The sequence below is a fragment of the Squalius cephalus genome (assembly GCF_949319135.1).
Source record: "Squalius cephalus genome assembly, chromosome: 22".
Lineage (NCBI taxonomy): Eukaryota > Metazoa > Chordata > Actinopteri > Cypriniformes > Leuciscidae > Squalius > Squalius cephalus.
This window is the reverse complement of record NC_137143.1, coordinates 8,956,554-8,971,142: the sequence shown is the minus strand read 5'-3', so window position 1 is coordinate 8,971,142 and position 14,589 is coordinate 8,956,554.

The following is a 14,589-nucleotide window of genomic DNA, read 5'->3' as shown; positions in this document are numbered from 1 at the left end:
TTACGGTTTGGGCTGCACGATGCGTTTTACGGCGGAATAATAATAATAATAATAATAATAATAAAAATCAGCACAATTACAATAGGGTTTCAGCACTTCGTGCTTGAACCCCTAATAATAATAATTAAAGCTGCAAGCAGCATTTATCGGGGTTCAAGCAGTTAAGGCCTTTAAGGCATTTAAGCACAAAAGCATCAAAAGTTATTAAGATTTATTTAGCAAGCATGTAACCACTGACATAATAGATGGAAAAGACCATTTACAGCCAATACAGGCAATTTGCCATGGGATATATATGGTTTTAAAGCTTTTTAACAGTTATAGCGCCACCTATGGTCCGATCTCCATAAAATTGTTTACTGTGACCTCAAATTGAACCCATACACATGTGTACTGAGTTTGGTGAAGATATCTCATTTACTTCTTGAGTTTTAGCCATTTGAGTAAAATAGGCTCCTCCCACAACGATTTGCCACATTCTAGAATTATTTAATATGATTCTAGCATGATTTCCTATCATATACCATGTTCCAGAATGATTTATTAGGATTCTAGCATGATTTACCTTGATACACCTCATTTCAGTATTATTTACTATGATTTACAATGTTTCTAGCATGATTAACCACATTACTAGCAATTATGTGAAGTGTCAGTGCAAATGAGGTGATGAACACTGACAAAATATTATTGTGTTATAATAGTTAGTTATATACGTGATTTTTAGTGTGTGTCCAAGTATGAATGCAAAAGCACATGTAAAATATTTCATTATTAAGTAGAATGGCCAGCAGAGGGCAGTAGAAGACCACTTATTGGCTCACTTTCACTTTAAACCAGTTTTCTGCACTAAAGCAAACCAGTTTATCCATGTTAACTCAATGCATGCTTACACACACACACACACACACTAGGGATCGACCGATATGGATTTTTTAGTGCCGATGCTGATACCGATTTTTTTTCATCAGCCTTAGCCGATGACCGATACGGGTTGCCGATTTTCTTGGGCCGATATTTGGAGCCGATACTGCTTTTGCTCACTCAGTTTACATCATAAAAATGACATGTATATAATATATAATGATAACAACTGTTACAAGTCTCAATTAAGAAAGGAACATTTATTGAACTTAAAAAAAAAACAATATTTGACAAATATTAAAAACATGTGAGGTAGAACAGAAAAAAAGTTCAGTGCTGAAAATACTGAAAATAAATATTTAAGCATAATTCAAATTCTGAAAATAAATTCTGAATATAAATATTTAAGCATAATAAAATAATTTTACTGGAACATGTTATTCTGTGTAGTTGTCTGTTTTATGTAATCGTGATCTCCATTTTAAACAAAACAAAAACGATTTTAAACCAAATAGATTCTAAGTTTATTATGAATTAGGGATCGCGTCTAAAACGTGTGGAAAGCACGGCCGCGCCGCTTCAACAAGCGCTTGCGTCTGTTGTTGCTATGCAAACATGAACTGCTCTCTCCATGATGACGAGGAAGTAAGGATTAATTTATTTCTAGCCCTTTACGACTACATATATTTATGGAGATGAGAAATAAAAACCCGCCCTGTCCAGCTATGATCCGCTGTTCGACCGAGCTTCCGATGTTGTCATGGAAAGGTCAGTTGTTTTTTGTCACATGACCTGCGTGCGCTTGCGGCATTCTAAGAAAGTTTAGATGTTTTCATCTCACCACGGCATAGGAGCGCCTGGACAAACTGTTTATACTGTCTATGGGACAAACCGTTTATATACTGTCTATGGAACAAACGAGCGCGCTGCATCGCGTGCGTGTCACAACCGCGTCGCTTCTTTTATGAGCACACGTCCAAACGTCAGCCAGGTAGTCGCTGAATAAAACTCCCACAAATATCACGGAATCACCGAACAACGTCGGCATTATTTAATCCTATGACCAGTGTTTGTAACAGCTGCCTTATGCATATGGATAGCCTCAAACTTAGCTATTTGCAGCTCCCTAAATACAATGACAAGCAGTTTTATAGATGAGGCATTCGCGTTTTCCATTTGGACCCACAAACTTGCTTAGCTATAGTTGCACGCACATATAGAGCAACGTGTTTCCACTTTCAAAGTGTATTTCAGCTAAGTCAAACAGTTAAAAAGATGCTTTGAAATTTTAAAACTAACCGTTGTCTTGAAGAGGCTTCCAGCACTCTGCTAGAGTGGGAGGGGCAGTGCATGGGCTGCACGTGAACTGCAGCGTCTCCAGCAACACAGAGCTGCCTGCGGACGCCTGTCTGTAATTAATGCCGGGAAAAAAACTATCGGCGAACGCAGCAGCCGCGTATCGGCCGATGCCGATACACGTCAAACCCGCAAATATCGGCCCGATTTATCGGCCGACCGATATATCGGTCGATCACTAACACACACACACACACACACACACACACACACACACACACACACACAGCATAGTTAACCATGATTTACCATGATTTACCACATTACTAGCAATTATTTGAAGTGTCAGTGCAAATAAAGTGATTAACACTGACAAAATATGATTGTGTTATAATAGTTATTGCTATATAAGTGATTTTTAGTGTGTATTCAAGTATAAATGCAAGCACATGTGGAAAAATTTAATTAATAAGTAGAATGGCCAGCAGAGGGCAGTAGAAGACCACTTATTGGCTCACTTTCACTTTAAACCTCATGATTTTGACCAGTTTTCTGCACTAAAGCAAACCAGTGTTTCCATGTTAACTCAATAATGCATACTTGCTACATATGCTACACACAATAATGCTACACACACACACACACACACACACACACACACACACACACACACACACACACAAATGTTTCAGTGATATTGGTGTCACATTCACCTTCATCACATTCACCTTCTGTCTTCATCACATTCACCATCTGTCGTCATCACCTGCACCTGCTCCTCATCACCCTCCTCATCATCACCTGCTCCTCATCATCATAACCGTCACCTGTTGTCCTTGTCTTGATCTGTGTATTTAAGTTCCCCTCTCATCCATTATCATTGTCGGTTATTGTTTGTGCACTAGCACTCTGTTATGTTTGTTTTCATGTTGGAAAATAAAACCTTTGTTATATTTGTACCACACACACACACACACACACACACACACACACACACACACACACACACACACACACACACACACACCATCATTTATCATGATTTACCATGGCTGATACCAATACCAATATGAGAAAATGACTATTTTAAACATGAGGGGGCAGTAAAATACCACTTATTGGCTTAACATGCCATTAATTCATATCATTTTCACCTTTTTAACTGTTATAGAGGCAAATTTTGTCCGATCTGTCTGAAAATTTTCATGCTTGTTCAGGGTGATATTTCACACGTTCTGACTTGTTTTTAAGAAGGTCTGAGCATTGATTAAAGAGATATAGGCTTTCGGGGACACTTGGTAAAGGCCAGATTTTGAAGTGAAACTATTATAGCTATCCAAATGAAGTAGTTCAACTTTTTCTGACAATTATTGATCTAGTGAGTCCAGAGAATTGTATTGCACTAGTTTTGAACATTATGATATGAAAATTATATGATCAGAGATAGAAAAGACCATTTACAGCCAATACAGGCAGTTTACCATAGGAAATATATGATTTTAAAGCTTTTTAACAGTTATAGCGCCACCTATCGTCCGATCTCCATAGAATTTTTCATGCTTGTTAATGATGTTATGTCACATATGCTGACCAATTTTTGTGAAGTTCTGAGTTTTTATTTAGGATTTATAGGCTTTTTAATGTATTTTGACACGCCCATTTTATAAATTACCCTATTACAGCCATCCAAATGCAAAAGTTCAACTTTTTTTTGATAATTATTGATCTAGAGAGTCCAGAGAATTGTCCTAGACTGGTCTGGTTCCGATCGGGCAAAAAACCTAGGACTAGTTCGCAAAAGTAGGTTTTTAACATATTAATGAATAATTAATGAAAAGTTTGATTGACAGCAATGGTTCTTGAGGCAAAGTTGTTCAGGATGAGGAGATCTATCAAATGATATGCATATTGTGTGGATATTTGTAACACCACGTGATTACAGAGCCGTAAAACTCGTTAGCGCCAACTAGTGGCCGATTTCTTTCAAAATTCTTACAGACCTTTAGGGCCATGAGCCGAACATGCCCATTGAGTTTCGTTCCGATCGGCCTCCGTTAACCTTGTCTAATAGGTGCTCAAACTTCGTTGGCCGATGGCGGCCATGTTTTTTGAGATACGCCAATGTCCTCATACACATACATGACACCTTGGACCAAGACACTGCATACCAATTTTCAAGTCAATTGGACTAATGGTCAGGTGGTTATAGCCAGTTTTATGTTTTTTTCATGTTATAGCGCCACCATGTGGCCAATCGCCGCAATTTTTTTACTCTGACCTCAGACTGACCTCATAAATAATTGTACCGAGTTTGGTGAAGATACCTCATTTACTTCTGGAGTTATGGCCGTTTTAGTGAAATAGGCTCCTCCCACAACATACAATTTGGCGCCCCTTAGCGACCGTGAATCAAAATTTCAACTTTTTTTCGATAATTATTGATATTCAGACTCCAGAGAACATTTCTGCACTGGTTTGGTTCCGATCGGTCGAAAAACCTAGGACTAGTTTGCAAAAGTAGGTTTTTGACAAAATTCAAAATGGCGGAAAAATTTGCATACCGGAAATAAAATCGGAGATATACGTTTTGTTTGCCATGAGGTCTTGATTACATTGATATAAGACACTTGAGTCTACAACATACAGTCTAGGAGTTATGAGCAGTTTCGCGCTTTTGGTCGCTGTAGCGCCACCTATGGGCCGATTTGGCTAAGTCCGTGTATCTGAGTAGCGAGCAATACTACTACCATTTGACCAAGTATCACATCTCTAGGCCTTACGGTTTTGGCTGCACGATGCGTTTTAGGGAATAATAATAATAATAATAATTAAAGCTGCAAGCAGCATTTATCGGGGTTCAAGCAGTTAAGGCCTTTAAGGCATTTAAGCACAAAAGCATCAAAAGTTATTAAGATTTATTTAGCAAGCATGTAACCACTGACATAATAGATGGAAAAGACCATTTACAGCCAATACAGGCAATTTGCCATGGGATATATATGGTTTTAAAGCTTTTTAACAGTTATAGCGCCACCTATGGTCCGATCTCCATAAAATTGTTTACTGTGACCTCAAATTGAACCCATACACATGTGTACTGAGTTTGGTGAAGATATCTCATTTACTTCTTGAGTTATAGCCATTTGAGTAAAATAGGCTCCTCCCACAACGATTTGCCACATTCTAGAATTATTTAATATGATTCTAGCATGATTTACTATCATATACCATGTTCCAGAATGATTTATTAGGATTCTAGCATGATTTACCTTGATACACCTCATTTCAGTATTATTTACTATGATTTACAATGTTTCTAGCATGATTAACCACATTACTAGCAATTATGTGAAGTGTCAGTGCAAATGAGGTGATGAACACTGACAAAATATTATTGTGTTATAATAGTTAGTTATATACGTGATTTTTAGTGTGTGTCCAAGTATGAATGCAAAAGCACTTGTAAAATATTTCATTATTAAGTAGAATGGCCAGCAGAGGGCACTAGAAGACCACTTATTGGCTCACTTTCACTTTAAACCAGTTTTCTGCACTAAAGCAAACCAGTTTTTCCATGTTAACTCAATGCATGCTTACACACACACACACACACACACACACACACACACACACACACACACACACACACACACACACACACACACACACACACACACACATACACACACAGCATAGTTAACCATGATTTACCATGATATACCACGTTCTAGTATTATTTACCAGGAGATAAACGACAATCTAGTATTATTTACTTTGATTTACCATGTTTCTAGCCTGATTTATCACATTACTAGCAATTATTTGAAGTGTCAGTGCAAATAAAGTGATTAACACTGACAAAATATGATTGTGTTATAATAGTTATTGCTATATAAGTGATTTTTTTAGTGTGTATTCAAGTATGAATGCAAGCACATGTTGAAATATTTCATTAATAAGTAGAATGGCCAGCAGAGGGCAGTAGAAGACCACTTATTGGCTCACTTTCACTTTAAACCAGTTTTCTGCACTAAAGCAAACCAGTTTATCCATGTTAACTCAATGCATGCTTACACACACACACACACACACACACACACACACACACACACACACACACACACACACACACACACACACACAGCATAGTTAACCATGATTTACCATGATTTACCACATTACTAGCAATTATTTGAAGTGTCAGTGCAAATAAAGTGATTAACACTGACAAAATATGATTGTGTTATAATAGTTATTGCTATATAAGTGATTTTTAGTGTGTATTCAAGTATAAATGCAAGCACATGTGGAAAAATTTAATTAATAAGTAGAATGGCCAGCAGAGGGCAGTAGAAGACCACTTATTGGCTCACTTTCACTTTAAACCTCATGATTTTGACCAGTTTTCTGCACTAAAGCAAACCAGTGTTTCCATGTTAACTCAATAATGCATACTTGCTACATATGCTACACACACGAATGCTACACACACACACACACACACACACACACACACACACACACACACACACACACACACACACACACACACACAAATGTTTCAGTGATATTAGTGTCACATTCACCTTCATCACATTCACCTTCTGTCTTCATCACATTCACCATCTGTCGTCATCACCTGCACCTGCTCCTCATCACCCTCCTCATCATCACCTGCTCCTCATCATCATAACCGTCACCTGTTGTCCTTGTCTTGATCTGTGTATTTAAGTTCCCCTCTCATCCATTATCATTGTCGGTTATTGTTTGTGCACTAGCACTCTGTTATGTTTGTTTTCATGTTGGAAAATAAAACCTTTGTTATATTTGTACCACACACACACACACACACACACACACACACACACACACACACACACACACACACACACACACACACACCATCATTTATCATGATTTACCATGGCTGATACCAATACCAATATGAGAAAATGACTATTTTAAACAGCAGGGGGCAGTAAAATACCACTTATTGGCTTAACATGCCATTAATTCATATCATTTTCACCTTTTTAACTGTTATAGAGGCAAATTTTGTCCGATCTGTCTGAAAATTTTCATGCTAGTTCAGGGTAATATTTCACACGTTCTGACTTGTTTTTAAGAAGGTCTGAGCATTGATTAAAGAGATATAGGCTTTCGGGGACACTTGGTAAAGGCCAGATTTTGAAGTGAACCTATTATAGCTATCCAAATGAAGTAGTTCAACTTTTTCTGACAATTATTGATCTAGTGAGTCCAGAGAATTGTATTGCACTAGTTTTGAACATTATGATATGAAAATTATATGATCAGAGATGGAAAAGACCATTTACAGCCAATACAGGCAGTTTACCATAGGAAATATATGATTTTAAAGCTTTTTAACAGTTATAGCGCCACCTATCGTCCGATCTCCATAGAATTTTTCATGCTTGTTAATGATGTTATGTCACATATGCTGACCAATTTTTGTGAAGTTCTGAGTTTTTATTTAGGATTTATAGGGTTTTTAGTGTATTTTGCCACGCCCATTTTATAAATGACCCTATTACAGCCATCCAAATGCAAAAGTTCAACTTTTTTTTGATAATTATTGATCTAGAGAGTCCAGAGAATTGTCCTAGACTGGTCTGGTTCCGATCGGGCAAAAAACCTAGGACTAGTTCGCAAAAGTAGTTTTTTAACATATTAATGAATAATTAATGAACAGTTTGATTGACAGCAATGGTTCTTGAGGCAAAGTTGTTCAGGATGAGGAGATCTATCAAATGATATGCATATTGTGTGGATATTTGTAACACCACGTGATTACAGAGCCGTAAAACTCGTTAGCGCCAACTAGTGGCCAATTTCTTTCAAAATTCTTACAGACCTTTAGGGCCATGAGCCGAACATGCCCATTGAGTTTCGTTCCGATCGGCCTCCGTTAACCTTGTCTAATAGGTGTTAAAATTTCATTGGCCAATGGCGGCCATGTTTTTTGAGATACGCAAATGTCCTCATACACATACATGGCACCTTGGACCAAGACACTGCATACCAATTTTCAAGTCAATCGGACTAACGGTCAGGTGGTTATAGCCTGTTTTATGTTTTTTTCATTTTATAGCGCCACCATGAGGCCAATCGTCGCGATTTTTTTACTGTGACCCCAGAGTAAGCTCATACACATGTGTACCAAGTTTGGTGAAGATACCTCATTTACATCGGGAGTTACAGCCATTTTAGTAAAATAGGCCCCTCCCACAACGTACGTTTTGGCGCCCCTTAGTGACCGTGAATCGAAATTTCCACTTTTTTTCGATAATTATTGATATTCAGTCTCCAGAGAACATTTCTGCATTAGTTTGGTTCCAATCGGGCAAAAAACCAGGGACTAGTTCGCAAAAATAGATTTTTGACAAAATTCAAAATGGCGGAAAATCTATCATGGCGGAAATGAAATCGGAGATATACGTTTTGTTCGTCAGGCGTCCAGCTTTCCAATGATATAAGACACTTGAGTCTACGACATACGGTCTAGGAGTTATGAGCAGTTTCGCGCTTTTGGTTGTTATAGCGCCACCTATGGGCCAATCGGGGTCATAATCTCTGAACCTTTCCTCGATTTTTGTACTACCATCTGTCAAAGTTTCAAAGTTCCAGCTCTTACGGTTTGGGCTGCACGATGCGTTTTAGCGGAGAAGAATAATAATAATAATAATAAAAATCCTTACAATTACAATAGGGTTTCAGCACTTCGTGCTTGAACCCCTAAAAATCAGGGCAATTACAATAGGGTTTCAGCACTTCGTGCTTGAACCCCTAATTAAAGCTGCAAGCAGCATTTATCGGGGTTCAAGCAATTAAGGCCTTTAAGGCCTTAAAGCACAAAAGCATCAAAAGTTATCAAGTTTTATTTAGCAAGCATGTAACCACTGACATAATAGATGGAAAAGACCATTTACAGCCAATACAGGCAATGTACCATAGGAAATATATGGTTTTCAAAGGTTTTTAACAGTTATAGCGCCACCTATCGTCCGATCTCCATAAAATTGTTTACTGTGACCTCAAATTGAACCCATACACATGTGTACTGAGTTTGGTGAAGATATCTCATTTACTTCTTGAGTTATAGCCATTTTAGTAAAATAGGCTCCTCCCACAACAATTTACCACATTCTAGTATTATTTACTATGATTCTAGCATGATTAACCATAGTTTATCATGATTTACCATGATATACTACATTCTAGTATGATTTACCATTGTTTACTGTGATTCTAGCATGGTTTACCATATTTTACCATGATTTATCATAGTTTACCATGATTTACCCTGTTCTAGCATAGTTTACCATGATTTACCATGTTCTAGCATGATTTACAATGATATACCATATTCTAACATGATTTACCATAGTTTATCATGATTTATCATGGTTTACCATGATTTACCCTGTTCTAGCATAGTTTACCATGATTTACCATATTCTAGCATGATGTACCATGATATACCACGTTCTAGAATGATGTATCAGGATTCTAGTATGATTTACCTTGATACACCACATTCTAGTATTATTTACTATGATGTACCATGTTTTAGCGTGATTTACCATGATTTACCACATTGCTAGCAATTATGTGAAGTATCAGTACAAATGAAGTGATAAACTCTGACAAAATATGATTGTGCTACAATAGTAATTGTTATACAAGTTATTTTTTAGTTTCTTATTGTTATATAAGTGACTTTTAGAGTATAATGAATGCAAAAGCATATGTGAGTAGACTTCATTAATAAGTAGAATGGCCAGCAGAGGGCAGTAGAAGACCACTTATTGGCTCACTTTCACTTTAAACTTCATGATTTTCACCATTTTTCTGTACTAAAGCAAACCAGTTTTTCCATTTTAACTCCATAATGCATGTTTACACACACACACACACACAAAGACAAATGTTGTTGTTTTTTCAATGCTATTGGGATATGTCATTATGAAAATATATTTGAATGGTCTATAAACATTTCACAAAGTCTTTGTAAGCCATTAATCAGATTATTCAGAATTTATTCAGAAAGCTAAGACTACACACACATTATGTTGTAGATACAGATATCACAACATTGACAAACTGTCAATACTAATACTTTAACAGATGGATTTTGACTAAATGTAATTGTAAATGTTAAAATAGTGATTTTATAAAGTCTAAATATAAATTATAGAACAATATGACAAAATGACTATTTTAAACAGCAGGGGGCAGTAAAATACCACTTATTGGCTTAATATGCCATTATATTCATATCATTTTCACCTTTTTAACTGTTATAGAGGCAAATTTTGTCCGATCTGTCTGAAAATTTTCATGCATGTTCAGAGTGATATTTCACATGTTCTGACTTGTTTTTAAGAAGGTTTGAACATTCATTAAAGAGATATAGGCTTTCGGGGACACTTGGTAAAGGCCACATTTTGAAGTGAACCTATTATAGCTATCCAAATGAAGTAGTTCAACTTTTTCTGACAATTATTGTTCTAGTGAGTCCAGAGAATTGTATTGCACTAGTTTTAAACATTATGATATGAAAATGATATGATCAGAGATGGAAAAGACCATTTACAGCCAATACAGGCAGTTTACCATAGGAAATATATAGTTTTAAAGCTTTTAAACAATTATAGCGCCACCTATGGTCCGATCTCCATAGAATTTTGCATGCTTGTTAATGATGTTATGTCACATATTCCCACCAATTTTTGTGAAGTTCTGATTTTTCATTTATGATTTATAGGCTTTTAAGTGCATTTTGCCACACCCATTTTCTTTATGACCCTATTATAGCCATGCGCAAAATGCAAAATTTCAACTTTTTTTTTGATAATTATTGATCTAGAGAGTCCATAGAATTGTCCTACACTGGTCTGGTTCCGATCGGGCGAAAAACCAGGGACTAGTTCGCAAAAGTAGGTTTTTAACATATTCATGAATATTTAATGAACGGTTTGATTGACAGCAATGGTTCTAGAGGCAAAGTTGTTCATAATGAGCAGATCTATCAAATGATATGCATTTTGTGACGATAAGTGTAACACCACGTGATTACAGAGCCATAAAACTCGTTAGCGCCAACTAGTGGCCGATTTCTTTCAAAATTCTTACAGACCTCTAGGGCCATGAGTCGAACATGTCCATCGAGTTTCGTTCTGATCAGCCTCCGATAACCTTGTCTAATAGGTGCTCAAATTTCATTGGCCAATGGCGGCCATGTTTTTTGAGATACGCCAATGTCCTCATAGACATACATGGCACCTTGGACCAAGACACTGCATACCAATTTTCAAGTCAATCGGACTAACGGTCAGGTGGTTATAGCCTGTTTTATGTTTTTTTCATGTTATAGCGCCACCATGTGGCCAATCGCCGCGGTTTTTTTACTGTGACCTCATATTGACTTCTTACATATGTGTACCGAGTTTGGTAAAGATAACTCATTTACTTCTGGAGTTATAGCCATTTTAGTAAAATAGGCCCCTCCCACAACGTACGTTTTGGCGCCCCTTAGCAACCGTGAATCGAAATTTTAACTTTTTTTCGATAATTATTGATATTCAGACTCCAGAGAACATTTCTGCACTGGTTTGGTTCCGATCAGACAAAAAACCACGGACTAGTTCGCAAAAGTAGGTTTTTGACAAAATTCAAAATGGCGGAAAAATTATCATACCGGAAATGAAATCGGAGATATACGTTTTGTTTGCCATGAGGTCTTGATTACATTGATATAAGACACTTGAGTCTACGACATACAGTCTAGGAGTTATGAGCAGTTTCGCGCTTTTGGTCGCTGTAGCGCCACCTATGGGCCGATTTGGCTAAGTCCGTGTATCTGAGTAGCGAGCAATACTACTACCATTTGACCAAGTATCACGTCTCTAGGCCTTACGGTTTTGGCTGCACGATGCGTTTTAGGGAAGAATAATAATAATAATAATTAAAGCTGCAAGCAGCATTTATCGGGGTTCAAGCATTTAAGGCCTTTAAGCACATAAGCATTTAAGACATTAAGTTTTATTTAGAAAGCTTTTAACCACTGAAATAATAGATGGAAAAGTCCATTTACAGCCAATACAGGCAATTTACCATAGGAAATATATGGTTTTCAAACCTTTTTAACAGTTATAGCGCCACCTATGGTCCGATCAACATGAAATTTGGCATGCTTGTTTAGAATATTATGGCACATATGCTCACCAATTTTTGTGAAGTTCTGAGTTTTCGTTTAGGATTTATAAGCTTTTGAGTGCATTTTGCCACGCCCATTTTCTTTATGACCCAATTCTAGCCATACGAAAAATTCAAAAGTTCAACTTTTTTTCGATAATTATTGATCAGGAGAGTCCAGAGAATTGTCCTAGACTGGTCTGGTTCCGATCGGGCGAAAAACCAGGGACTAGTTCGCAAAAGTAGGTTTTTAACATATTCGCGAATAATTAATGAACGATTTGATTGACAGCAATGGTTCTTGTGGCAATGTTGTTCAGCATGAGCAGATCTATCAAATGATATGCATTTTGTGACAATAAGTGTAACACCACGTGATTACAGAGCCGTAAAACTCGTTAGCGCCAACTAGTGGCCGATTTCTTTCAAAATTCTTACAGACCTCTAGGGCTATGAGTTGAACATGCCCATCGAGTTTCGTTCCGATCGGCCTCCGTTAACCTTGTCTAATAGGTGCTCAAACTTCATTGGCCGATGGCGGCCATGTTTTTTGAGATACACCAATGTCCTCATAGACATACATGACACCTTGGGCCAAGACACTGCATACCAATTTTCAAGTCAATCGGACTAACGGTCAGGTGGTTAAAGCCTGTTTTATGTTTTTTTCATGTTATAGCGCCACCATGTGGCCAATCGCCGCGATTTTTTTACTGTGACCTCAGATTGACCTCTTACACATGTGTACCGAGTTTGGTGAAGATACCTCATTTACTTCTGGAGTTATAGCCATTTTAGTAAAATAGGCCCCTCCCACAACGTACGTTTTGGCGCCCCTTAGCGTCCGTGAATCGAAATTTCAACTTTTTTTCAATAATTATTGATATTCAGACTCCAGAGAACATTTCTGTACTGGTTTGGTTCCGATCGGGCGAAAAACCTAGGACTAGTTCGCAAAAGTAGGTTTTTGGCAAAATTCAAAATGGCGGAAAATCTATCATGGCGGAAATGAAATCGGAGATATACGTTTTGTTCGTCAGGCATCCAGCTTTCCAATGATATAAGACACTTGAGTCTACGACATACGGTCTAGGAGTTCTGAGCAGTTTCGCGCTTTTGGTTGCTGTAGCGCCACCTATGGGCCGATTTGGCTAAGTCCGTGTATCTGAGTAGCGAGCAATACTACTACCATTTGACCAAGTATCACGTCTCTAGGCCTTACGGTTTTGGCTGCACGATGCGTTTTAGGGAAGAATAATAATAATAATAAAAATCAGGGCAATTACAATAGGGTTTCAGCACTTCGTGCTTGAACCCCTAAAAATCAGGGCAATTACAATAGGGTTTCAGCACTTCGTGCTTGAACCCCTAATAAAAATCAGTACAATTACAATAGGTGTTCAGCACTTCGTGCTTGAACCCCTAATAATAAAAATCAGTACAATTACAATAGGGTTTCAGCACTTCGTGCTTGAACCCCTAATTAAAGCTGCAAGCAGCATTTATCGGGGTTCAAGCAGTTAAGGCCTTTAAGGCATTTAAGCACAAAAGCATCAAAAGTTATTAAGATTTATTTAATAAGCATGTAACCACTGACATAATAGATGGAAAAGACCATTTACAGCCAATACAGGCAATTTACCATGGGATATATATGGTTTTAAAGCTTTTTAACAGTTATAGCGCCACCTATGGTCCGATCTCCATAGAATTGTTTACTGTGACCTCAAATTGAACCCATACACATGTGTACTGAGTTTGGTGAAGATATCTCATTTACTTCTTGAGTTATAGCCATTTTAGTAAAATAGGCTCCTCCCACAACAATTTAGCATATTCTAGTATTATTTACTATGATTCTAGCATGATTTGCCATATTCTAGCATAATTTACCATGATATACTACATTCTAGTATGATTTACCATTGTTTACTGTGATTCTAGCATGGATTACCATAGTTTATCATGATTTATCATAGTTTACCATGATTGATCATAGTTTACCATGATTTACCCTGTTCTAGCATAGTTTACCATGATTTACCATGTTCTAGCATGATTTACCATGATATACCACATTCTAACATGATTTACCATAGTTTATTATGATTTATCATGGCTTACCATGATTTACCCTGTTCTAGCATAGTTTACCATGATTTACCATGTTCTAGCATGATGTACCATGATATACCATGTTCTAGATTGATG